This window comes from Schistocerca cancellata, unplaced genomic scaffold, assembly GCF_023864275.1.
Source record: "Schistocerca cancellata isolate TAMUIC-IGC-003103 unplaced genomic scaffold, iqSchCanc2.1 HiC_scaffold_827, whole genome shotgun sequence".
In the NCBI taxonomy this organism is placed as follows: Eukaryota; Metazoa; Arthropoda; class Insecta; order Orthoptera; family Acrididae; genus Schistocerca; species Schistocerca cancellata.
In genome coordinates this window covers 389,924-409,823 of record NW_026046838.1, presented here as the reverse complement: position 1 = coordinate 409,823, position 19,900 = coordinate 389,924, and the positions used below count along the sequence as shown (strand labels likewise).

The 19,900-nt window shown below is 50.2% G+C and overlaps 34 non-coding genes across 34 annotated transcripts; all 34 read right to left on the bottom strand.

Annotated features, from left to right (window-relative positions):
* Nucleotides 1-146: 146 nt before the first annotated feature.
* Nucleotides 147-218, bottom strand: Trnat-cgu (transfer RNA threonine (anticodon CGU)). Its single transcript has one exon. It is a non-coding gene; the product is annotated as a tRNA-Thr (tRNA).
* Nucleotides 219-908: 690 nt separating this feature from the next.
* Trnan-guu (transfer RNA asparagine (anticodon GUU)) lies at nucleotides 909-982 on the bottom strand. Its single transcript has one exon. It is a non-coding gene; the product is annotated as a tRNA-Asn (tRNA).
* A 333-nt stretch (nucleotides 983-1,315) lies between these two features.
* Trnat-cgu (transfer RNA threonine (anticodon CGU)) lies at nucleotides 1,316-1,388 on the bottom strand. Its single transcript has one exon. It is a non-coding gene; the product is annotated as a tRNA-Thr (tRNA).
* Nucleotides 1,389-2,077: 689 nt separating this feature from the next.
* Nucleotides 2,078-2,151, bottom strand: Trnan-guu (transfer RNA asparagine (anticodon GUU)). The gene has a single exon. It is a non-coding gene; the product is annotated as a tRNA-Asn (tRNA).
* Nucleotides 2,152-2,484: 333 nt separating this feature from the next.
* Nucleotides 2,485-2,556, bottom strand: Trnat-agu (transfer RNA threonine (anticodon AGU)). Its single transcript has one exon. It is a non-coding gene; the product is annotated as a tRNA-Thr (tRNA).
* A 690-nt stretch (nucleotides 2,557-3,246) lies between these two features.
* On the bottom strand, nucleotides 3,247-3,320 carry Trnan-guu (transfer RNA asparagine (anticodon GUU)). The gene has a single exon. It is a non-coding gene; the product is annotated as a tRNA-Asn (tRNA).
* A 333-nt stretch (nucleotides 3,321-3,653) lies between these two features.
* On the bottom strand, nucleotides 3,654-3,726 carry Trnat-cgu (transfer RNA threonine (anticodon CGU)). Its single transcript has one exon. It is a non-coding gene; the product is annotated as a tRNA-Thr (tRNA).
* Nucleotides 3,727-4,415: 689 nt separating this feature from the next.
* On the bottom strand, nucleotides 4,416-4,489 carry Trnan-guu (transfer RNA asparagine (anticodon GUU)). Its single transcript has one exon. It is a non-coding gene; the product is annotated as a tRNA-Asn (tRNA).
* A 333-nt stretch (nucleotides 4,490-4,822) lies between these two features.
* Nucleotides 4,823-4,894, bottom strand: Trnat-agu (transfer RNA threonine (anticodon AGU)). Its single transcript has one exon. It is a non-coding gene; the product is annotated as a tRNA-Thr (tRNA).
* Nucleotides 4,895-5,584: 690 nt separating this feature from the next.
* Nucleotides 5,585-5,658, bottom strand: Trnan-guu (transfer RNA asparagine (anticodon GUU)). Its single transcript has one exon. It is a non-coding gene; the product is annotated as a tRNA-Asn (tRNA).
* Nucleotides 5,659-5,991: 333 nt separating this feature from the next.
* On the bottom strand, nucleotides 5,992-6,063 carry Trnat-cgu (transfer RNA threonine (anticodon CGU)). Its single transcript has one exon. It is a non-coding gene; the product is annotated as a tRNA-Thr (tRNA).
* A 690-nt stretch (nucleotides 6,064-6,753) lies between these two features.
* On the bottom strand, nucleotides 6,754-6,827 carry Trnan-guu (transfer RNA asparagine (anticodon GUU)). The gene has a single exon. It is a non-coding gene; the product is annotated as a tRNA-Asn (tRNA).
* Nucleotides 6,828-7,160: 333 nt separating this feature from the next.
* On the bottom strand, nucleotides 7,161-7,232 carry Trnat-cgu (transfer RNA threonine (anticodon CGU)). Its single transcript has one exon. It is a non-coding gene; the product is annotated as a tRNA-Thr (tRNA).
* Nucleotides 7,233-7,922: 690 nt separating this feature from the next.
* On the bottom strand, nucleotides 7,923-7,996 carry Trnan-guu (transfer RNA asparagine (anticodon GUU)). The gene has a single exon. It is a non-coding gene; the product is annotated as a tRNA-Asn (tRNA).
* A 333-nt stretch (nucleotides 7,997-8,329) lies between these two features.
* On the bottom strand, nucleotides 8,330-8,402 carry Trnat-cgu (transfer RNA threonine (anticodon CGU)). The gene has a single exon. It is a non-coding gene; the product is annotated as a tRNA-Thr (tRNA).
* A 689-nt stretch (nucleotides 8,403-9,091) lies between these two features.
* Trnan-guu (transfer RNA asparagine (anticodon GUU)) lies at nucleotides 9,092-9,165 on the bottom strand. The gene has a single exon. It is a non-coding gene; the product is annotated as a tRNA-Asn (tRNA).
* A 333-nt stretch (nucleotides 9,166-9,498) lies between these two features.
* Nucleotides 9,499-9,571, bottom strand: Trnat-cgu (transfer RNA threonine (anticodon CGU)). Its single transcript has one exon. It is a non-coding gene; the product is annotated as a tRNA-Thr (tRNA).
* Nucleotides 9,572-10,260: 689 nt separating this feature from the next.
* On the bottom strand, nucleotides 10,261-10,334 carry Trnan-guu (transfer RNA asparagine (anticodon GUU)). Its single transcript has one exon. It is a non-coding gene; the product is annotated as a tRNA-Asn (tRNA).
* A 427-nt stretch (nucleotides 10,335-10,761) lies between these two features.
* Nucleotides 10,762-10,835, bottom strand: Trnan-guu (transfer RNA asparagine (anticodon GUU)). The gene has a single exon. It is a non-coding gene; the product is annotated as a tRNA-Asn (tRNA).
* A 427-nt stretch (nucleotides 10,836-11,262) lies between these two features.
* On the bottom strand, nucleotides 11,263-11,336 carry Trnan-guu (transfer RNA asparagine (anticodon GUU)). Its single transcript has one exon. It is a non-coding gene; the product is annotated as a tRNA-Asn (tRNA).
* A 427-nt stretch (nucleotides 11,337-11,763) lies between these two features.
* On the bottom strand, nucleotides 11,764-11,837 carry Trnan-guu (transfer RNA asparagine (anticodon GUU)). Its single transcript has one exon. It is a non-coding gene; the product is annotated as a tRNA-Asn (tRNA).
* A 427-nt stretch (nucleotides 11,838-12,264) lies between these two features.
* Nucleotides 12,265-12,338, bottom strand: Trnan-guu (transfer RNA asparagine (anticodon GUU)). Its single transcript has one exon. It is a non-coding gene; the product is annotated as a tRNA-Asn (tRNA).
* A 333-nt stretch (nucleotides 12,339-12,671) lies between these two features.
* On the bottom strand, nucleotides 12,672-12,744 carry Trnat-cgu (transfer RNA threonine (anticodon CGU)). The gene has a single exon. It is a non-coding gene; the product is annotated as a tRNA-Thr (tRNA).
* A 689-nt stretch (nucleotides 12,745-13,433) lies between these two features.
* Trnan-guu (transfer RNA asparagine (anticodon GUU)) lies at nucleotides 13,434-13,507 on the bottom strand. The gene has a single exon. It is a non-coding gene; the product is annotated as a tRNA-Asn (tRNA).
* Nucleotides 13,508-13,934: 427 nt separating this feature from the next.
* Nucleotides 13,935-14,008, bottom strand: Trnan-guu (transfer RNA asparagine (anticodon GUU)). Its single transcript has one exon. It is a non-coding gene; the product is annotated as a tRNA-Asn (tRNA).
* A 427-nt stretch (nucleotides 14,009-14,435) lies between these two features.
* Nucleotides 14,436-14,509, bottom strand: Trnan-guu (transfer RNA asparagine (anticodon GUU)). Its single transcript has one exon. It is a non-coding gene; the product is annotated as a tRNA-Asn (tRNA).
* A 333-nt stretch (nucleotides 14,510-14,842) lies between these two features.
* Trnat-cgu (transfer RNA threonine (anticodon CGU)) lies at nucleotides 14,843-14,915 on the bottom strand. Its single transcript has one exon. It is a non-coding gene; the product is annotated as a tRNA-Thr (tRNA).
* Nucleotides 14,916-15,604: 689 nt separating this feature from the next.
* On the bottom strand, nucleotides 15,605-15,678 carry Trnan-guu (transfer RNA asparagine (anticodon GUU)). Its single transcript has one exon. It is a non-coding gene; the product is annotated as a tRNA-Asn (tRNA).
* Nucleotides 15,679-16,105: 427 nt separating this feature from the next.
* Trnan-guu (transfer RNA asparagine (anticodon GUU)) lies at nucleotides 16,106-16,179 on the bottom strand. Its single transcript has one exon. It is a non-coding gene; the product is annotated as a tRNA-Asn (tRNA).
* Nucleotides 16,180-16,512: 333 nt separating this feature from the next.
* Nucleotides 16,513-16,585, bottom strand: Trnat-cgu (transfer RNA threonine (anticodon CGU)). Its single transcript has one exon. It is a non-coding gene; the product is annotated as a tRNA-Thr (tRNA).
* Nucleotides 16,586-17,274: 689 nt separating this feature from the next.
* On the bottom strand, nucleotides 17,275-17,348 carry Trnan-guu (transfer RNA asparagine (anticodon GUU)). The gene has a single exon. It is a non-coding gene; the product is annotated as a tRNA-Asn (tRNA).
* A 333-nt stretch (nucleotides 17,349-17,681) lies between these two features.
* Nucleotides 17,682-17,754, bottom strand: Trnat-cgu (transfer RNA threonine (anticodon CGU)). The gene has a single exon. It is a non-coding gene; the product is annotated as a tRNA-Thr (tRNA).
* Nucleotides 17,755-18,443: 689 nt separating this feature from the next.
* Trnan-guu (transfer RNA asparagine (anticodon GUU)) lies at nucleotides 18,444-18,517 on the bottom strand. Its single transcript has one exon. It is a non-coding gene; the product is annotated as a tRNA-Asn (tRNA).
* Nucleotides 18,518-19,612: 1,095 nt separating this feature from the next.
* On the bottom strand, nucleotides 19,613-19,686 carry Trnan-guu (transfer RNA asparagine (anticodon GUU)). The gene has a single exon. It is a non-coding gene; the product is annotated as a tRNA-Asn (tRNA).
* Between the last annotated feature and the right edge of the window lie 214 nt (nucleotides 19,687-19,900).

Below are 19,900 nucleotides of genomic sequence, written 5' to 3'. Positions count from 1 at the left end.
TGTTCCGCCTACACATTCAGTAAACCTCTGATGCAAGTAGAGCTTTCTTTCTCGGTTGTAGAACTTCCCCTTCATTCAGTGCACTGCCATTTGTTAGATGCTGCTCGAGCTAGCTCTAATCTCAGCAGCAACGTTAAAAAAATGTATGCCTTCTGTGAGGGTCGAAATTACGACCCCTGGTTTACGAGACCAGTGCTCTACCACTGAGCTAAGAAGGCCGCAGCTTTGCCTTCGTGAGCTACTCCCGAATTGTCACGTCATCATACTGAATCTTACAGCCCTCGACCAGATATCGGATTTGACACACACATGCTGCTGGAGGTGTCCACCTTACCGTTTTCCAACTCTCTTCACTGTTTCACCCTTACGATCGACGACGAGCGTCAAGCCACCAAAGGTTTGCGGTCTGCGCAAAACGTGACCTAGTGCACAGCTTGTGGGATAGTGTGGCTCTACTGTGAGACGCGCCTTTCGACTCCTCTCTCCGGCTACAGTATGTTGTCGTCCACAGGGGCACTGAAGTTGCCCATTGGGCTTCATGTAAGGCGACTGCACGCCGCTCGGCCAACAGCGGCCTACTGCAGACCGACACTTAAGAGACGCCAAATGCAGATCGACATCGAGAGAGAGGCCCTGTCATATGGCACTCGCGGTGTATACGCTGAAATGAAATGTAAATAATACATCTTTTGTAGTGGTCGTCGCTCTACTGCAGTGTCACACATGCCGAATGAATAGGAAAACAGTAGAACGTCCGCATAGGGCCATGTTTTTACCTCCACTGTCACGTGGCTGATTGTGTATAAGGCTGTGTGGCATCATTCAAACACAGCCAAACTGTCACTCTAGCTGTGTATCTCTATCAAAGTGGACATATGTCTTCACCTCGGTGGCGATTAAAACGATTTCGCCCCCGGGTGGGCTCGAACCACCAACCTTTCGGTTAACAGCCGAACGCGCTAGCCGATTGCGCCACGGAGGCCTTGACTTGCGGTCACTCCTGCTCTCTTTATCAATGCAACTCGTATACTTTCTGCAGGCACCTCGCAGAATGGTAGTATCTGCTTACGCCTCTTCACATGGATAACGTGCATGCTCACTGTAGCGGAGCTCATAAACGAATGACATCGCCAAGCATGACATTCTACTACAAAATGCATACAAAACAGTGTTCCGCCTACACATTCAGTAAACGTCTGATGCAAGTAGAGCTTTCTTTCTCGGTTGTAGAACTTCCCCTTCATTCAGTGCACTGCCATTTGTTAGATGCTGCTCGAGCTAGCTCTGCTCTCAGCAGCAACGTTAAAAAAATGTATGACTTCTGTGAGGGTCGAAATTACGACCCCTGGTTTACGAGACCAGTGCTCTACCACTGAGCTAAGAAGGCCGCAGCTTTGCCTTCGTGAGCTACTCCCGAATTGTCACGTCATCATACTGAATCTTACAGCCCTCGACCAGATATCGGATTTGACACACACATGCTGCTGGAGGTGTCCACCTTACCGTTTTCCAACTCTCTTCACTGTTTCACCCTTACGATCGACGACGAGCGTCAAGCCACCAAAGGTTTGCGGTCTGCGCAAAACGTGACCTAGTGCACAGCTTGTGGGATAGCGTGGCTCTACTGTGAGACGCGCCTTTCGACTCCTCTCTCCGGCTACAGTATGCTGTCGTCCACAGGGGCACTGAAGTTGCCCATTGGGCTTCATGTAAGGCGACTGCACGCCGCTCGGCCAACAGCGGCCTACTGCAGACCGACACTTAAGAGACGCCAAATGCAGATCGACATCGAGAGAGAGGCCCTGTCATATGGCACTCGCGGTGTATACGCTGAAATGAAATGTAAATAATACATCTTTTGTAGTGGTCGTCGCTCTACTGCAGTGTCACACATGCCGAATGAATAGGAAAACAGTAGAACGTCCGCATAGGGCCATGTTTTTACCTCCACTGTCACGTGGCTGATTGTGTATAAGGCTGTGTGGCATCATTCAAACACAGCCAAACTGTCACTCTAGCTGTGTATCTCTATCAAAGTGGACATATGTCTTCACCTCGGTGGCGATTAAAACGATTTCGCCCCCGGGTGGGCTCGAACCACCAACCTTTCGGTTAACAGCCGAACGCGCTAGCCGATTGCGCCACGGAGGCCTTGACTTGCGGTCACTCCTGCTCTCTTTATCAATGCAACTCGTATACTTTCTGCAGGCACCTCGCAGAATGGTAGTATCTGCTTACGCCTCTTCACATGGATAACGTGCATGCTCACTGTAGCGGAGCTCATAAACGAATGACATCGCCAAGCATGACATTCTACTACAAAATGCATACAAAACAGTGTTCCGCCTACACATTCAGTAAACCTCTGATGCAAGTAGAGCTTTCTTTCTCGGTTGTAGAACTTCCCCTTCATTCAGTGCACTGCCATTTGTTAGATGCTGCTCGAGCTAGCTCTAATCTCAGCAGCAACGTTAAAAAAATGTATGCCTTCTGTGAGGGTCGAAATTACGACCCCTGGTTTACTAGACCAGTGCTCTACCACTGAGCTAAGAAGGCCGCAGCTTTGCCTTCGTGAGCTACTCCCGAATTGTCACGTCATCATACTGAATCTTACAGCCCTCGACCAGATATCGGATTTGACACACACATGCTGCTGGAGGTGTCCACCTTACCGTTTTCCAACTCTCTTCACTGTTTCACCCTTACGATCGACGACGAGCGTCAAGCCACCAAAGGTTTGCGGTCTGCGCAAAACGTGACCTAGTGCACAGCTTGTGGGATAGTGTGGCTCTACTGTGAGACGCGCCTTTCGACTCCTCTCTCCGGCTACAGTATGCTGTCGTCCACAGGGGCACTGAAGTTGCCCATTGGGCTTCATGTAAGGCGACTGCACGCCGCTCGGCCAACAGCGGCCTACTGCAGACCGACACTTAAGAGACGCCAAATGCAGATCGACATCGAGAGAGAGGCCCTGTCATATGGCACTCGCGGTGTATACGCTGAAATGAAATGTAAATAATACATCTTTTGTAGTGGTCGTCGCTCTACTGCAGTGTCACACATGCCGAATGAATAGGAAAACAGTAGAACGTCCGCATAGGGCCATGTTTTTACCTCCACTGTCACGTGGCTGATTGTGTATAAGGCTGTGTGGCATCATTCAAACACAGCCAAACTGTCACTCTAGCTGTGTATCTCTATCAAAGTGGACATATGTCTTCACCTCGGTGGCGATTAAAACGATTTCGCCCCCGGGTGGGCTCGAACCACCAACCTTTCGGTTAACAGCCGAACGCGCTAGCCGATTGCGCCACGGAGGCCTTGACTTGCGGTCACTCCTGCTCTCTTTATCAATGCAACTCGTATACTTTCTGCAGGCACCTCGCAGAATGGTAGTATCTGCTTACGCCTCTTCACATGGATAACGTGCATGCTCACTGTAGCGGAGCTCATAAACGAATGACATCGCCAAGCATGACATTCTACTACAAAATGCATACAAAACAGTGTTCCGCCTACACATTCAGTAAACGTCTGATGCAAGTAGAGCTTTCTTTCTCGGTTGTAGAACTTCCCCTTCATTCAGTGCACTGCCATTTGTTAGATGCTGCTCGAGCTAGCTCTGCTCTCAGCAGCAACGTTAAAAAAATGTATGACTTCTGTGAGGGTCGAAATTACGACCCCTGGTTTACGAGACCAGTGCTCTACCACTGAGCTAAGAAGGCCGCAGCTTTGCCTTCGTGAGCTACTCCCGAATTGTCACGTCATCATACTGAATCTTACAGCCCTCGACCAGATATCGGATTTGACACACACATGCTGCTGGAGGTGTCCACCTTACCGTTTTCCAACTCTCTTCACTGTTTCACCCTTACGATCGACGACGAGCGTCAAGCCACCAAAGGTTTGCGGTCTGCGCAAAACGTGACCTAGTGCACAGCTTGTGGGATAGCGTGGCTCTACTGTGAGACGCGCCTTTCGACTCCTCTCTCCGGCTACAGTATGCTGTCGTCCACAGGGGCACTGAAGTTGCCCATTGGGCTTCATGTAAGGCGACTGCACGCCGCTCGGCCAACAGCGGCCTACTGCAGACCGACACTTAAGAGACGCCAAATGCAGATCGACATCGAGAGAGAGGCCCTGTCATATGGCACTCGCGGTGTATACGCTGAAATGAAATGTAAATAATACATCTTTTGTAGTGGTCGTCGCTCTACTGCAGTGTCACACATGCCGAATGAATAGGAAAACAGTAGAACGTCCGCATAGGGCCATGTTTTTACCTCCACTGTCACGTGGCTGATTGTGTATAAGGCTGTGTGGCATCATTCAAACACAGCCAAACTGTCACTCTAGCTGTGTATCTCTATCAAAGTGGACATATGTCTTCACCTCGGTGGCGATTAAAACGATTTCGCCCCCGGGTGGGCTCGAACCACCAACCTTTCGGTTAACAGCCGAACGCGCTAGCCGATTGCGCCACGGAGGCCTTGACTTGCGGTCACTCCTGCTCTCTTTATCAATGCAACTCGTATACTTTCTGCAGGCACCTCGCAGAATGGTAGTATCTGCTTACGCCTCTTCACATGGATAACGTGCATGCTCACTGTAGCGGAGCTCATAAACGAATGACATCGCCAAGCATGACATTCTACTACAAAATGCATACAAAACAGTGTTCCGCCTACACATTCAGTAAACCTCTGATGCAAGTAGAGCTTTCTTTCTCGGTTGTAGAACTTCCCCTTCATTCAGTGCACTGCCATTTGTTAGATGCTGCTCGAGCTAGCTCTAATCTCAGCAGCAACGTTAAAAAAATGTATGCCTTCTGTGAGGGTCGAAATTACGACCCCTGGTTTACTAGACCAGTGCTCTACCACTGAGCTAAGAAGGCCGCAGCTTTGCCTTCGTGAGCTACTCCCGAATTGTCACGTCATCATACTGAATCTTACAGCCCTCGACCAGATATCGGATTTGACACACACATGCTGCTGGAGGTGTCCACCTTACCGTTTTCCAACTCTCTTCACTGTTTCACCCTTACGATCGACGACGAGCGTCAAGCCACCAAAGGTTTGCGGTCTGCGCAAAACGTGACCTAGTGCACAGCTTGTGGGATAGTGTGGCTCTACTGTGAGACGCGCCTTTCGACTCCTCTCTCCGGCTACAGTATGCTGTCGTCCACAGGGGCACTGAAGTTGCCCATTGGGCTTCATGTAAGGCGACTGCACGCCGCTCGGCCAACAGCGGCCTACTGCAGACCGACACTTAAGAGACGCCAAATGCAGATCGACATCGAGAGAGAGGCCCTGTCATATGGCACTCGCGGTGTATACGCTGAAATGAAATGTAAATAATACATCTTTTGTAGTGGTCGTCGCTCTACTGCAGTGTCACACATGCCGAATGAATAGGAAAACAGTAGAACGTCCGCATAGGGCCATGTTTTTACCTCCACTGTCACGTGGCTGATTGTGTATAAGGCTGTGTGGCATCATTCAAACACAGCCAAACTGTCACTCTAGCTGTGTATCTCTATCAAAGTGGACATATGTCTTCACCTCGGTGGCGATTAAAACGATTTCGCCCCCGGGTGGGCTCGAACCACCAACCTTTCGGTTAACAGCCGAACGCGCTAGCCGATTGCGCCACGGAGGCCTTGACTTGCGGTCACTCCTGCTCTCTTTATCAATGCAACTCGTATACTTTCTGCAGGCACCTCGCAGAATGGTAGTATCTGCTTACGCCTCTTCACATGGATAACGTGCATGCTCACTGTAGCGGAGCTCATAAACGAATGACATCGCCAAGCATGACATTCTACTACAAAATGCATACAAAACAGTGTTCCGCCTACACATTCAGTAAACCTCTGATGCAAGTAGAGCTTTCTTTATCGGTTGTAGAACTTCCCCTTCATTCAGTGCACTGCCATTTGTTAGATGCTGCTCGAGCTAGCTCTAATCTCAGCAGCAACGTTAAAAAAATGTATGCCTTCTGTGAGGGTCGAAATTACGACCCCTGGTTTACGAGACCAGTGCTCTACCACTGAGCTAAGAAGGCCGCAGCTTTGCCTTCGTGAGCTACTCCCGAATTGTCACGTCATCATACTGAATCTTACAGCCCTCGACCAGATATCGGATTTGACACACACATGCTGCTGGAGGTGTCCACCTTACCGTTTTCCAACTCTCTTCACTGTTTCACCCTTACGATCGACGACGAGCGTCAAGCCACCAAAGGTTTGCGGTCTGCGCAAAACGTGACCTAGTGCACAGCTTGTGGGATAGCGTGGCTCTACTGTGAGACGCGCCTTTCGACTCCTCTCTCCGGCTACAGTATGCTGTCGTCCACAGGGGCACTGAAGTTGCCCATTGGGCTTCATGTAAGGCGACTGCACGCCGCTCGGCCAACAGCGGCCTACTGCAGACCGACACTTAAGAGACGCCAAATGCAGATCGACATCGAGAGAGAGGCCCTGTCATATGGCACTCGCGGTGTATACGCTGAAATGAAATGTAAATAATACATCTTTTGTAGTGGTCGTCGCTCTACTGCAGTGTCACACATGCCGAATGAATAGGAAAACAGTAGAACGTCCGCATAGGGCCATGTTTTTACCTCCACTGTCACGTGGCTGATTGTGTATAAGGCTGTGTGGCATCATTCAAACACAGCCAAACTGTCACTCTAGCTGTGTATCTCTATCAAAGTGGACATATGTCTTCACCTCGGTGGCGATTAAAACGATTTCGCCCCCGGGTGGGCTCGAACCACCAACCTTTCGGTTAACAGCCGAACGCGCTAGCCGATTGCGCCACGGAGGCCTTGACTTGCGGTCACTCCTGCTCTCTTTATCAATGCAACTCGTATACTTTCTGCAGGCACCTCGCAGAATGGTAGTATCTGCTTACGCCTCTTCACATGGATAACGTGCATGCTCACTGTAGCGGAGCTCATAAACGAATGACATCGCCAAGCATGACATTCTACTACAAAATGCATACAAAACAGTGTTCCGCCTACACATTCAGTAAACGTCTGATGCAAGTAGAGCTTTCTTTCTCGGTTGTAGAACTTCCCCTTCATTCAGTGCACTGCCATTTGTTAGATGCTGCTCGAGCTAGCTCTGCTCTCAGCAGCAACGTTAAAAAAATGTATGCCTTCTGTGAGGGTCGAAATTACGACCCCTGGTTTACGAGACCAGTGCTCTACCACTGAGCTAAGAAGGCCGCAGCTTTGCCTTCGTGAGCTACTCCCGAATTGTCACGTCATCATACTGAATCTTACAGCCCTCGACCAGATATCGGATTTGACACACACATGCTGCTGGAGGTGTCCACCTTACCGTTTTCCAACTCTCTTCACTGTTTCACCCTTACGATCGACGACGAGCGTCAAGCCACCAAAGGTTTGCGGTCTGCGCAAAACGTGACCTAGTGCACAGCTTGTGGGATAGCGTGGCTCTACTGTGAGACGCGCCTTTCGACTCCTCTCTCCGGCTACAGTATGCTGTCGTCCACAGGGGCACTGAAGTTGCCCATTGGGCTTCATGTAAGGCGACTGCACGCCGCTCGGCCAACAGCGGCCTACTGCAGACCGACACTTAAGAGACGCCAAATGCAGATCGACATCGAGAGAGAGGCCCTGTCATATGGCACTCGCGGTGTATACGCTGAAATGAAATGTAAATAATACATCTTTTGTAGTGGTCGTCGCTCTACTGCAGTGTCACACATGCCGAATGAATAGGAAAACAGTAGAACGTCCGCATAGGGCCATGTTTTTACCTCCACTGTCACGTGGCTGATTGTGTATAAGGCTGTGTGGCATCATTCAAACACAGCCAAACTGTCACTCTAGCTGTGTATCTCTATCAAAGTGGACATATGTCTTCACCTCGGTGGCGATTAAAACGATTTCGCCCCCGGGTGGGCTCGAACCACCAACCTTTCGGTTAACAGCCGAACGCGCTAGCCGATTGCGCCACGGAGGCCTTGACTTGCGGTCACTCCTGCTCTCTTTATCAATGCAACTCGTATACTTTCTGCAGGCACCTCGCAGAATGGTAGTATCTGCTTACGCCTCTTCACATGGATAACGTGCATGCTCACTGTAGCGGAGCTCATAAACGAATGACATCGCCAAGCATGACATTCTACTACAAAATGCATACAAAACAGTGTTCCGCCTACACATTCAGTAAACGTCTGATGCAAGTAGAGCTTTCTTTCTCGGTTGTAGAACTTCCCCTTCATTCAGTGCACTGCCATTTGTTAGATGCTGCTCGAGCTAGCTCTGCTCTCAGCAGCAACGTTAAAAAAATGAATGACTTCTGTGAGGGTCGAAATTACGACCCCTGGTTTACGAGACCAGTGCTCTACCACTGAGCTAAGAAGGCCGCAGCTTTGCCTTCGTGAGCTACTCCCGAATTGTCACGTCATCATACTGAATCTTACAGCCCTCGACCAGATATCGGATTTGACACACACATGCTGCTGGAGGTGTCCACCTTACCGTTTTCCAACTCTCTTCACTGTTTCACCCTTACGATCGACGACGAGCGTCAAGCCACCAAAGGTTTGCGGTCTGCGCAAAACGTGACCTAGTGCACAGCTTGTGGGATAGCGTGGCTCTACTGTGAGACGCGCCTTTCGACTCCTCTCTCCGGCTACAGTATGCTGTCGTCCACAGGGGCACTGAAGTTGCCCATTGGGCTTCATGTAAGGCGACTGCACGCCGCTCGGCCAACAGCGGCCTACTGCAGACCGACACTTAAGAGACGCCAAATGCAGATCGACATCGAGAGAGAGGCCCTGTCATATGGCACTCGCGGTGTATACGCTGAAATGAAATGTAAATAATACATCTTTTGTAGTGGTCGTCGCTCTACTGCAGTGTCACACATGCCGAATGAATAGGAAAACAGTAGAACGTCCGCATAGGGCCATGTTTTTACCTCCACTGTCACGTGGCTGATTGTGTATAAGGCTGTGTGGCATCATTCAAACACAGCCAAACTGTCACTCTAGCTGTGTATCTCTATCAAAGTGGACATATGTCTTCACCTCGGTGGCGATTAAAACGATTTCGCCCCCGGGTGGGCTCGAACCACCAACCTTTCGGTTAACAGCCGAACGCGCTAGCCGATTGCGCCACGGAGGCCTTGACTTGCGGTCACTCCTGCTCTCTTTATCAATGCAACTCGTATACTTTCTGCAGGCACCTCGCAGAATGGTAGTATCTGCTTACGCCTCTTCACATGGATAACGTGCATGCTCACTGTAGCGGAGCTCATAAACGAATGACATCGCCAAGCATGACATTCTACTACAAAATGCATACAAAACAGTGTTCCGCCTACACATTCAGTAAACGTCTGATGCAAGTAGAGCTTTCTTTCTCGGTTGTAGAACTTCCCCTTCATTCAGTGCACTGCCATTTGTTAGATGCTGCTCGAGCTAGCTCTGCTCTCAGCAGCAACGTTAAAAAAATGAATGACTTCTGTGAGGGTCGAAATTACGACCCCTGGTTTACGAGACCAGTGCTCTACCACTGAGCTAAGAAGGCCGCAGCTTTGCCTTCGTGAGCTACTCCCGAATTGTCACGTCATCATACTGAATCTTACAGCCCTCGACCAGATATCGGATTTGACACACACATGCTGCTGGAGGTGTCCACCTTACCGTTTTCCAACTCTCTTCACTGTTTCACCCTTACGATCGACGACGAGCGTCAAGCCACCAAAGGTTTGCGGTCTGCGCAAAACGTGACCTAGTGCACAGCTTGTGGGATAGCGTGGCTCTACTGTGAGACGCGCCTTTCGACTCCTCTCTCCGGCTACAGTATGCTGTCGTCCACAGGGGCACTGAAGTTGCCCATTGGGCTTCATGTAAGGCGACTGCACGCCGCTCGGCCAACAGCGGCCTACTGCAGACCGACACTTAAGAGACGCCAAATGCAGATCGACATCGAGAGAGAGGCCCTGTCATATGGCACTCGCGGTGTATACGCTGAAATGAAATGTAAATAATACATCTTTTGTAGTGGTCGTCGCTCTACTGCAGTGTCACACATGCCGAATGAATAGGAAAACAGTAGAACGTCCGCATAGGGCCATGTTTTTACCTCCACTGTCACGTGGCTGATTGTGTATAAGGCTGTGTGGCATCATTCAAACACAGCCAAACTGTCACTCTAGCTGTGTATCTCTATCAAAGTGGACATATGTCTTCACCTCGGTGGCGATTAAAACGATTTCGCCCCCGGGTGGGCTCGAACCACCAACCTTTCGGTTAACAGCCGAACGCGCTAGCCGATTGCGCCACGGAGGCCTTGACTTGCGGTCACTCCTGCTCTCTTTATCAATGCAACTCGTATACTTTCTGCAGGCACCTCGCGACTGCACGCCGCTCGGCCAACAGCGGCCTACTGCAGACCGACACTTAAGAGACGCCAAATGCAGATCGACATCGAGAGAGAGGCCCTGTCATATGGCACTCGCGGTGTATACGCTGAAATGAAATGTAAATAATACATCTTTTGTAGTGGTCGTCGCTCTACTGCAGTGTCACACATGCCGAATGAATAGGAAAACAGTAGAACGTCCGCATAGGGCCATGTTTTTACCTCCACTGTCACGTGGCTGATTGTGTATAAGGCTGTGTGGCATCATTCAAACACAGCCAAACTGTCACTCTAGCTGTGTATCTCTATCAAAGTGGACATATGTCTTCACCTCGGTGGCGATTAAAACGATTTCGCCCCCGGGTGGGCTCGAACCACCAACCTTTCGGTTAACAGCCGAACGCGCTAGCCGATTGCGCCACGGAGGCCTTGACTTGCGGTCACTCCTGCTCTCTTTATCAATGCAACTCGTATACTTTCTGCAGGCACCTCGCGACTGCACGCCGCTCGGCCAACAGCGGCCTACTGCAGACCGACACTTAAGAGACGCCAAATGCAGATCGACATCGAGAGAGAGGCCCTGTCATATGGCACTCGCGGTGTATACGCTGAAATGAAATGTAAATAATACATCTTTTGTAGTGGTCGTCGCTCTACTGCAGTGTCACACATGCCGAATGAATAGGAAAACAGTAGAACGTCCGCATAGGGCCATGTTTTTACCTCCACTGTCACGTGGCTGATTGTGTATAAGGCTGTGTGGCATCATTCAAACACAGCCAAACTGTCACTCTAGCTGTGTATCTCTATCAAAGTGGACATATGTCTTCACCTCGGTGGCGATTAAAACGATTTCGCCCCCGGGTGGGCTCGAACCACCAACCTTTCGGTTAACAGCCGAACGCGCTAGCCGATTGCGCCACGGAGGCCTTGACTTGCGGTCACTCCTGCTCTCTTTATCAATGCAACTCGTATACTTTCTGCAGGCACCTCGCGACTGCACGCCGCTCGGCCAACAGCGGCCTACTGCAGACCGACACTTAAGAGACGCCAAATGCAGATCGACATCGAGAGAGAGGCCCTGTCATATGGCACTCGCGGTGTATACGCTGAAATGAAATGTAAATAATACATCTTTTGTAGTGGTCGTCGCTCTACTGCAGTGTCACACATGCCGAATGAATAGGAAAACAGTAGAACGTCCGCATAGGGCCATGTTTTTACCTCCACTGTCACGTGGCTGATTGTGTATAAGGCTGTGTGGCATCATTCAAACACAGCCAAACTGTCACTCTAGCTGTGTATCTCTATCAAAGTGGACATATGTCTTCACCTCGGTGGCGATTAAAACGATTTCGCCCCCGGGTGGGCTCGAACCACCAACCTTTCGGTTAACAGCCGAACGCGCTAGCCGATTGCGCCACGGAGGCCTTGACTTGCGGTCACTCCTGCTCTCTTTATCAATGCAACTCGTATACTTTCTGCAGGCACCTCGCGACTGCACGCCGCTCGGCCAACAGCGGCCTACTGCAGACCGACACTTAAGAGACGCCAAATGCAGATCGACATCGAGAGAGAGGCCCTGTCATATGGCACTCGCGGTGTATACGCTGAAATGAAATGTAAATAATACATCTTTTGTAGTGGTCGTCGCTCTACTGCAGTGTCACACATGCCGAATGAATAGGAAAACAGTAGAACGTCCGCATAGGGCCATGTTTTTACCTCCACTGTCACGTGGCTGATTGTGTATAAGGCTGTGTGGCATCATTCAAACACAGCCAAACTGTCACTCTAGCTGTGTATCTCTATCAAAGTGGACATATGTCTTCACCTCGGTGGCGATTAAAACGATTTCGCCCCCGGGTGGGCTCGAACCACCAACCTTTCGGTTAACAGCCGAACGCGCTAGCCGATTGCGCCACGGAGGCCTTGACTTGCGGTCACTCCTGCTCTCTTTATCAATGCAACTCGTATACTTTCTGCAGGCACCTCGCAGAATGGTAGTATCTGCTTACGCCTCTTCACATGGATAACGTGCATGCTCACTGTAGCGGAGCTCATAAACGAATGACATCGCCAAGCATGACATTCTACTACAAAATGCATACAAAACAGTGTTCCGCCTACACATTCAGTAAACGTCTGATGCAAGTAGAGCTTTCTTTCTCGGTTGTAGAATTTCCCCTTCATTCAGTGCACTGCCATTTGTTAGATGCTGCTCGAGCTAGCTCTGCTCTCAGCAGCAACGTTAAAAAAATGTATGACTTCTGTGAGGGTCGAAATTACGACCCCTGGTTTACGAGACCAGTGCTCTACCACTGAGCTAAGAAGGCCGCAGCTTTGCCTTCGTGAGGTACTCCCGAATTGTCACGTCATCATACTGAATCTTACAGCCCTCGACCAGATATCGGATTTGACACACACATGCTGCTGGAGGTGTCCACCTTACCGTTTTCCAACTCTCTTCACTGTTTCACCCTTACGATCGACGACGAGCGTCAAGCCACCAAAGGTTTGCGGTCTGCGCAAAACGTGACCTAGTGCACAGCTTGTGGGATAGCGTGGCTCTACTGTGAGACGCGCCTTTCGACTCCTCTCTCCGGCTACAGTATGCTGTCGTCCACAGGGGCACTGAAGTTGCCCATTGGGCTTCATGTAAGGCGACTGCACGCCGCTCGGCCAACAGCGGCCTACTGCAGACCGACACTTAAGAGACGCCAAATGCAGATCGACATCGAGAGAGAGGCCCTGTCATATGGCACTCGCGGTGTATACGCTGAAATGAAATGTAAATAATACATCTTTTGTAGTGGTCGTCGCTCTACTGCAGTGTCACACATGCCGAATGAATAGGAAAACAGTAGAACGTCCGCATAGGGCCATGTTTTTACCTCCACTGTCACGTGGCTGATTGTGTATAAGGCTGTGTGGCATCATTCAAACACAGCCAAACTGTCACTCTAGCTGTGTATCTCTATCAAAGTGGACATATGTCTTCACCTCGGTGGCGATTAAAACGATTTCGCCCCCGGGTGGGCTCGAACCACCAACCTTTCGGTTAACAGCCGAACGCGCTAGCCGATTGCGCCACGGAGGCCTTGACTTGCGGTCACTCCTGCTCTCTTTATCAATGCAACTCGTATACTTTCTGCAGGCACCTCGCGACTGCACGCCGCTCGGCCAACAGCGGCCTACTGCAGACCGACACTTAAGAGACGCCAAATGCAGATCGACATCGAGAGAGAGGCCCTGTCATATGGCACTCGCGGTGTATACGCTGAAATGAAATGTAAATAATACATCTTTTGTAGTGGTCGTCGCTCTACTGCAGTGTCACACATGCCGAATGAATAGGAAAACAGTAGAACGTCCGCATAGGGCCATGTTTTTACCTCCACTGTCACGTGGCTGATTGTGTATAAGGCTGTGTGGCATCATTCAAACACAGCCAAACTGTCACTCTAGCTGTGTATCTCTATCAAAGTGGACATATGTCTTCACCTCGGTGGCGATTAAAACGATTTCGCCCCCGGGTGGGCTCGAACCACCAACCTTTCGGTTAACAGCCGAACGCGCTAGCCGATTGCGCCACGGAGGCCTTGACTTGCGGTCACTCCTGCTCTCTTTATCAATGCAACTCGTATACTTTCTGCAGGCACCTCGCGACTGCACGCCGCTCGGCCAACAGCGGCCTACTGCAGACCGACACTTAAGAGACGCCAAATGCAGATCGACATCGAGAGAGAGGCCCTGTCATATGGCACTCGCGGTGTATACGCTGAAATGAAATGTAAATAATACATCTTTTGTAGTGGTCGTCGCTCTACTGCAGTGTCACACATGCCGAATGAATAGGAAAACAGTAGAACGTCCGCATAGGGCCATGTTTTTACCTCCACTGTCACGTGGCTGATTGTGTATAAGGCTGTGTGGCATCATTCAAACACAGCCAAACTGTCACTCTAGCTGTGTATCTCTATCAAAGTGGACATATGTCTTCACCTCGGTGGCGATTAAAACGATTTCGCCCCCGGGTGGGCTCGAACCACCAACCTTTCGGTTAACAGCCGAACGCGCTAGCCGATTGCGCCACGGAGGCCTTGACTTGCGGTCACTCCTGCTCTCTTTATCAATGCAACTCGTATACTTTCTGCAGGCACCTCGCAGAATGGTAGTATCTGCTTACGCCTCTTCACATGGATAACGTGCATGCTCACTGTAGCGGAGCTCATAAACGAATGACATCGCCAAGCATGACATTCTACTACAAAATGCATACAAAACAGTGTTCCGCCTACACATTCAGTAAACGTCTGATGCAAGTAGAGCTTTCTTTCTCGGTTGTAGAACTTCCCCTTCATTCAGTGCACTGCCATTTGTTAGATGCTGCTCGAGCTAGCTCTGCTCTCAGCAGCAACGTTAAAAAAATGTATGACTTCTGTGAGGGTCGAAATTACGACCCCTGGTTTACGAGACCAGTGCTCTACCACTGAGCTAAGAAGGCCGCAGCTTTGCCTTCGTGAGCTACTCCCGAATTGTCACGTCATCATACTGAATCTTACAGCCCTCGACCAGATATCGGATTTGACACACACATGCTGCTGGAGGTGTCCACCTTACCGTTTTCCAACTCTCTTCACTGTTTCACCCTTACGATCGACGACGAGCGTCAAGCCACCAAAGGTTTGCGGTCTGCGCAAAACGTGACCTAGTGCACAGCTTGTGGGATAGCGTGGCTCTACTGTGAGACGCGCCTTTCGACTCCTCTCTCCGGCTACAGTATGCTGTCGTCCACAGGGGCACTGAAGTTGCCCATTGGGCTTCATGTAAGGCGACTGCACGCCGCTCGGCCAACAGCGGCCTACTGCAGACCGACACTTAAGAGACGCCAAATGCAGATCGACATCGAGAGAGAGGCCCTGTCATATGGCACTCGCGGTGTATACGCTGAAATGAAATGTAAATAATACATCTTTTGTAGTGGTCGTCGCTCTACTGCAGTGTCACACATGCCGAATGAATAGGAAAACAGTAGAACGTCCGCATAGGGCCATGTTTTTACCTCCACTGTCACGTGGCTGATTGTGTATAAGGCTGTGTGGCATCATTCAAACACAGCCAAACTGTCACTCTAGCTGTGTATCTCTATCAAAGTGGACATATGTCTTCACCTCGGTGGCGATTAAAACGATTTCGCCCCCGGGTGGGCTCGAACCACCAACCTTTCGGTTAACAGCCGAACGCGCTAGCCGATTGCGCCACGGAGGCCTTGACTTGCGGTCACTCCTGCTCTCTTTATCAATGCAACTCGTATACTTTCTGCAGGCACCTCGCGACTGCACGCCGCTCGGCCAACAGCGGCCTACTGCAGACCGACACTTAAGAGACGCCAAATGCAGATCGACATCGAGAGAGAGGCCCTGTCATATGGCACTCGCGGTGTATACGCTGAAATGAAATGTAAATAATACATCTTTTGTAGTGGTCGTCGCTCTACTGCAGTGTCACACATGCCGAATGAATAGGAAAACAGTAGAACGTCCGCATAGGGCCATGTTTTTACCTCCACTGTCACGTGGCTGATTGTGTATAAGGCTGTGTGGCATCATTCAAACACAGCCAAACTGTCACTCTAGCTGTGTATCTCTATCAAAGTGGACATATGTCTTCACCTCGGTGGCGATTAAAACGATTTCGCCCCCGGGTGGGCTCGAACCACCAACCTTTCGGTTAACAGCCGAACGCGCTAGCCGATTGCGCCACGGAGGCCTTGACTTGCGGTCACTCCTGCTCTCTTTATCAATGCAACTCGTATACTTTCTGCAGGCACCTCGCAGAATGGTAGTATCTGCTTACGCCTCTTCACATGGATAACGTGCATGCTCACTGTAGCGGAGCTCATAAACGAATGACATCGCCAAGCATGACATTCTACTACAAAATGCATACAAAACAGTGTTCCGCCTACACATTCAGTAAACGTCTGATGCAAGTAGAGCTTTCTTTCTCGGTTGTAGAACTTCCCCTTCATTCAGTGCACTGCCATTTGTTAGATGCTGCTCGAGCTAGCTCTGCTCTCAGCAGCAACGTTAAAAAAATGTATGACTTCTGTGAGGGTCGAAATTACGACCCCTGGTTTACGAGACCAGTGCTCTACCACTGAGCTAAGAAGGCCGCAGCTTTGCCTTCGTGAGCTACTCCCGAATTGTCACGTCATCATACTGAATCTTACAGCCCTCGACCAGATATCGGATTTGACACACACATGCTGCTGGAGGTGTCCACCTTACCGTTTTCCAACTCTCTTCACTGTTTCACCCTTACGATCGACGACGAGCGTCAAGCCACCAAAGGTTTGCGGTCTGCGCAAAACGTGACCTAGTGCACAGCTTGTGGGATAGCGTGGCTCTACTGTGAGACGCGCCTTTCGACTCCTCTCTCCGGCTACAGTATGCTGTCGTCCACAGGGGCACTGAAGTTGCCCATTGGGCTTCATGTAAGGCGACTGCACGCCGCTCGGCCAACAGCGGCCTACTGCAGACCGACACTTAAGAGACGCCAAATGCAGATCGACATCGAGAGAGAGGCCCTGTCATATGGCACTCGCGGTGTATACGCTGAAATGAAATGTAAATAATACATCTTTTGTAGTGGTCGTCGCTCTACTGCAGTGTCACACATGCCGAATGAATAGGAAAACAGTAGAACGTCCGCATAGGGCCATGTTTTTACCTCCACTGTCACGTGGCTGATTGTGTATAAGGCTGTGTGGCATCATTCAAACACAGCCAAACTGTCACTCTAGCTGTGTATCTCTATCAAAGTGGACATATGTCTTCACCTCGGTGGCGATTAAAACGATTTCGCCCCCGGGTGGGCTCGAACCACCAACCTTTCGGTTAACAGCCGAACGCGCTAGCCGATTGCGCCACGGAGGCCTTGACTTGCGGTCACTCCTGCTCTCTTTATCAATGCAACTCGTATACTTTCTGCAGGCACCTCGCAGAATGGTAGTATCTGCTTACGCCTCTTCACATGGATAACGTGCATGCTCACTGTAGCGGAGCTCATAAACGAATGACATCGCCAAGCATGACATTCTACTACAAAATGCATACAAAACAGTGTTCCGCCTACACATTCAGTAAACGTCTGATGCAAGTAGAGCTTTCTTTCTCGGTTGTAGAACTTCCCCTTCATTCAGTGCACTGCCATTTGTTAGATGCTGCTCGAGCTAGCTCTGCTCTCAGCAGCAACGTTAAAAAAATGTATGACTTCTGTGAGGGTCGAAATTACGACCCCTGGTTTACGAGACCAGTGCTCTACCACTGAGCTAAGAAGGCCGCAGCTTTGCCTTCGTGAGCTACTCCCGAATTGTCACGTCATCATACTGAATCTTACAGCCCTCGACCAGATATCGGATTTGACACACACATGCTGCTGGAGGTGTCCACCTTACCGTTTTCCAACTCTCTTCACTGTTTCACCCTTACGATCGACGACGAGCGTCAAGCCACCAAAGGTTTGCGGTCTGCGCAAAACTTGACCTAGTGCACAGCTTGTGGGATAGCGTGGCTCTACTGTGAGACGCGCCTTTCGACTCCTCTCTCCGGCTACAGTATGCTGTCGTCCACAGGGGCACTGAAGTTGCCCATTGGGCTTCATGTAAGGCGACTGCACGCCGCTCGGCCAACAGCGGCCTACTGCAGACCGACACTTAAGAGACGCCAAATGCAGATCGACATCGAGAGAGAGGCCCTGTCATATGGCACTCGCGGTGTATACGCTGAAATGAAATGTAAATAATACATCTTTTGTAGTGGTCGTCGCTCTACTGCAGTGTCACACATGCCGAATGAATAGGAAAACAGTAGAACGTCCGCATAGGGCCATGTTTTTACCTCCACTGTCACGTGGCTGATTATGTATAAGGCTGTGTGGCATCATTCAGACACAGCCAAACTGTCACTCTAGCTGTGTATCTCTATCAAAGTGGACATATGTCTTCACCTCGGTGGCGATTAAAACGATTTCGCCCCCGGGTGGGCTCGAACAACCAACCTTTCGGTTAACAGCCGAACGCGCTAGCCGATTGCTCCACGGAGGCCTTGACTTGCGGTCACTCCTGCTCTCTTTATCAATGCAACTCGTATACTTTCTGCAGGCACCTCGCAGAATGGTAGTATCTGCTTACGCCTCTTCACATGGATAACGTGCATGCTCACTGTAGCGGAGCTCATAAACGAATGACATCGCCAAGCATGACATTCTACTACAAAATGCATACAAAACAGTGTTCCGCCTACACATTCAGTAAACGTCTGATGCAAGTAGAGCTTTCTTTCTCGGTTGTAGAACTTCCCCTTCATTCAGTGCACTGCCATTTGTTAGATGCTGCTCGAGCTAGCTCTGCTCTCAGCAGCAACGTTAAAAAAATGTATGCCTTCTGTGAGGGTCGAAATTACGACCCCTGGTTTACGAGACCAGTTTTCTACCACTGAGCTAAGAAGGCCGCAGCTTTGCCTTCGTGAGCTACTCCCGAATTGACACGTCATCATACTGAATCTTACAGCCCTCGACCAGATATCGGATTTGACACACACATGCTGCTGGAGGTGTCCACCTTACCGTTTTCCAACTCTCTTCACTGTTTCACCCTTACGATCGACGACGAGCGTCAAGCCACCAAAGGTTTGCGGTCTGCGCAAAACTTGACCTAGTGCACAGCTTGTGGGATAGCGTGGCTCTACTGTGAGACGGGCCTTTCGACTCCTCTCTCCGGCTACAGTATGCTGTCGTCCACAGAGGCACTGAAGTTGCCCATTGGGCTTCATGTAAGGCGACTGCACGCCGCTCGGCCAACAGCGGCCTACTGCAGACCGACACTTAAGAGACGCCAAATGCAGATCGACATCGAGAGAGAGGCCCTGTCATATGGCACTCGCGGTGTATACGCTGAAATGAAATGTAAATAATACATCTTTTGTAGTGGTCGTCGCTCTACTGCAGTGTCACACATGCCGAATGAATAGGAAAACAGTAGAACGTCCGCATAGGGCCATGTTTTTACCTCCACTGTCACGTGGCTGAATGTGTATAAGGCTGGGTGGCATCACTCAAACACAGCCAAATTGTCACACTAGCTGTGTATCTCTATCAAAGTGGACATACGTCCTCACCTCGGTGGCGATTAAAATGATTTCGCCCCCGGGTGGGCTCGAACCACCAACCTTTCGGTTAACAGCCGAACGCGCTAGCCGATTGCGCCACGGAGGCCTTGACTTTCGGTCACTTCTGCTCTCTTTATCAATGCAACTCGTATACTTTTCGCAGGCACCTCGCAGAATGGTAGTATCTGCTTACGCCTCTTCACATGGATAACGTGCATGCACACTGTAGTGGGGCTCATAAACGAATGACATCGCCAAGCATGACATTATACTACAAAATGCATACAAAACAGTGTTCCGCCTACACATTCTGTAAACCT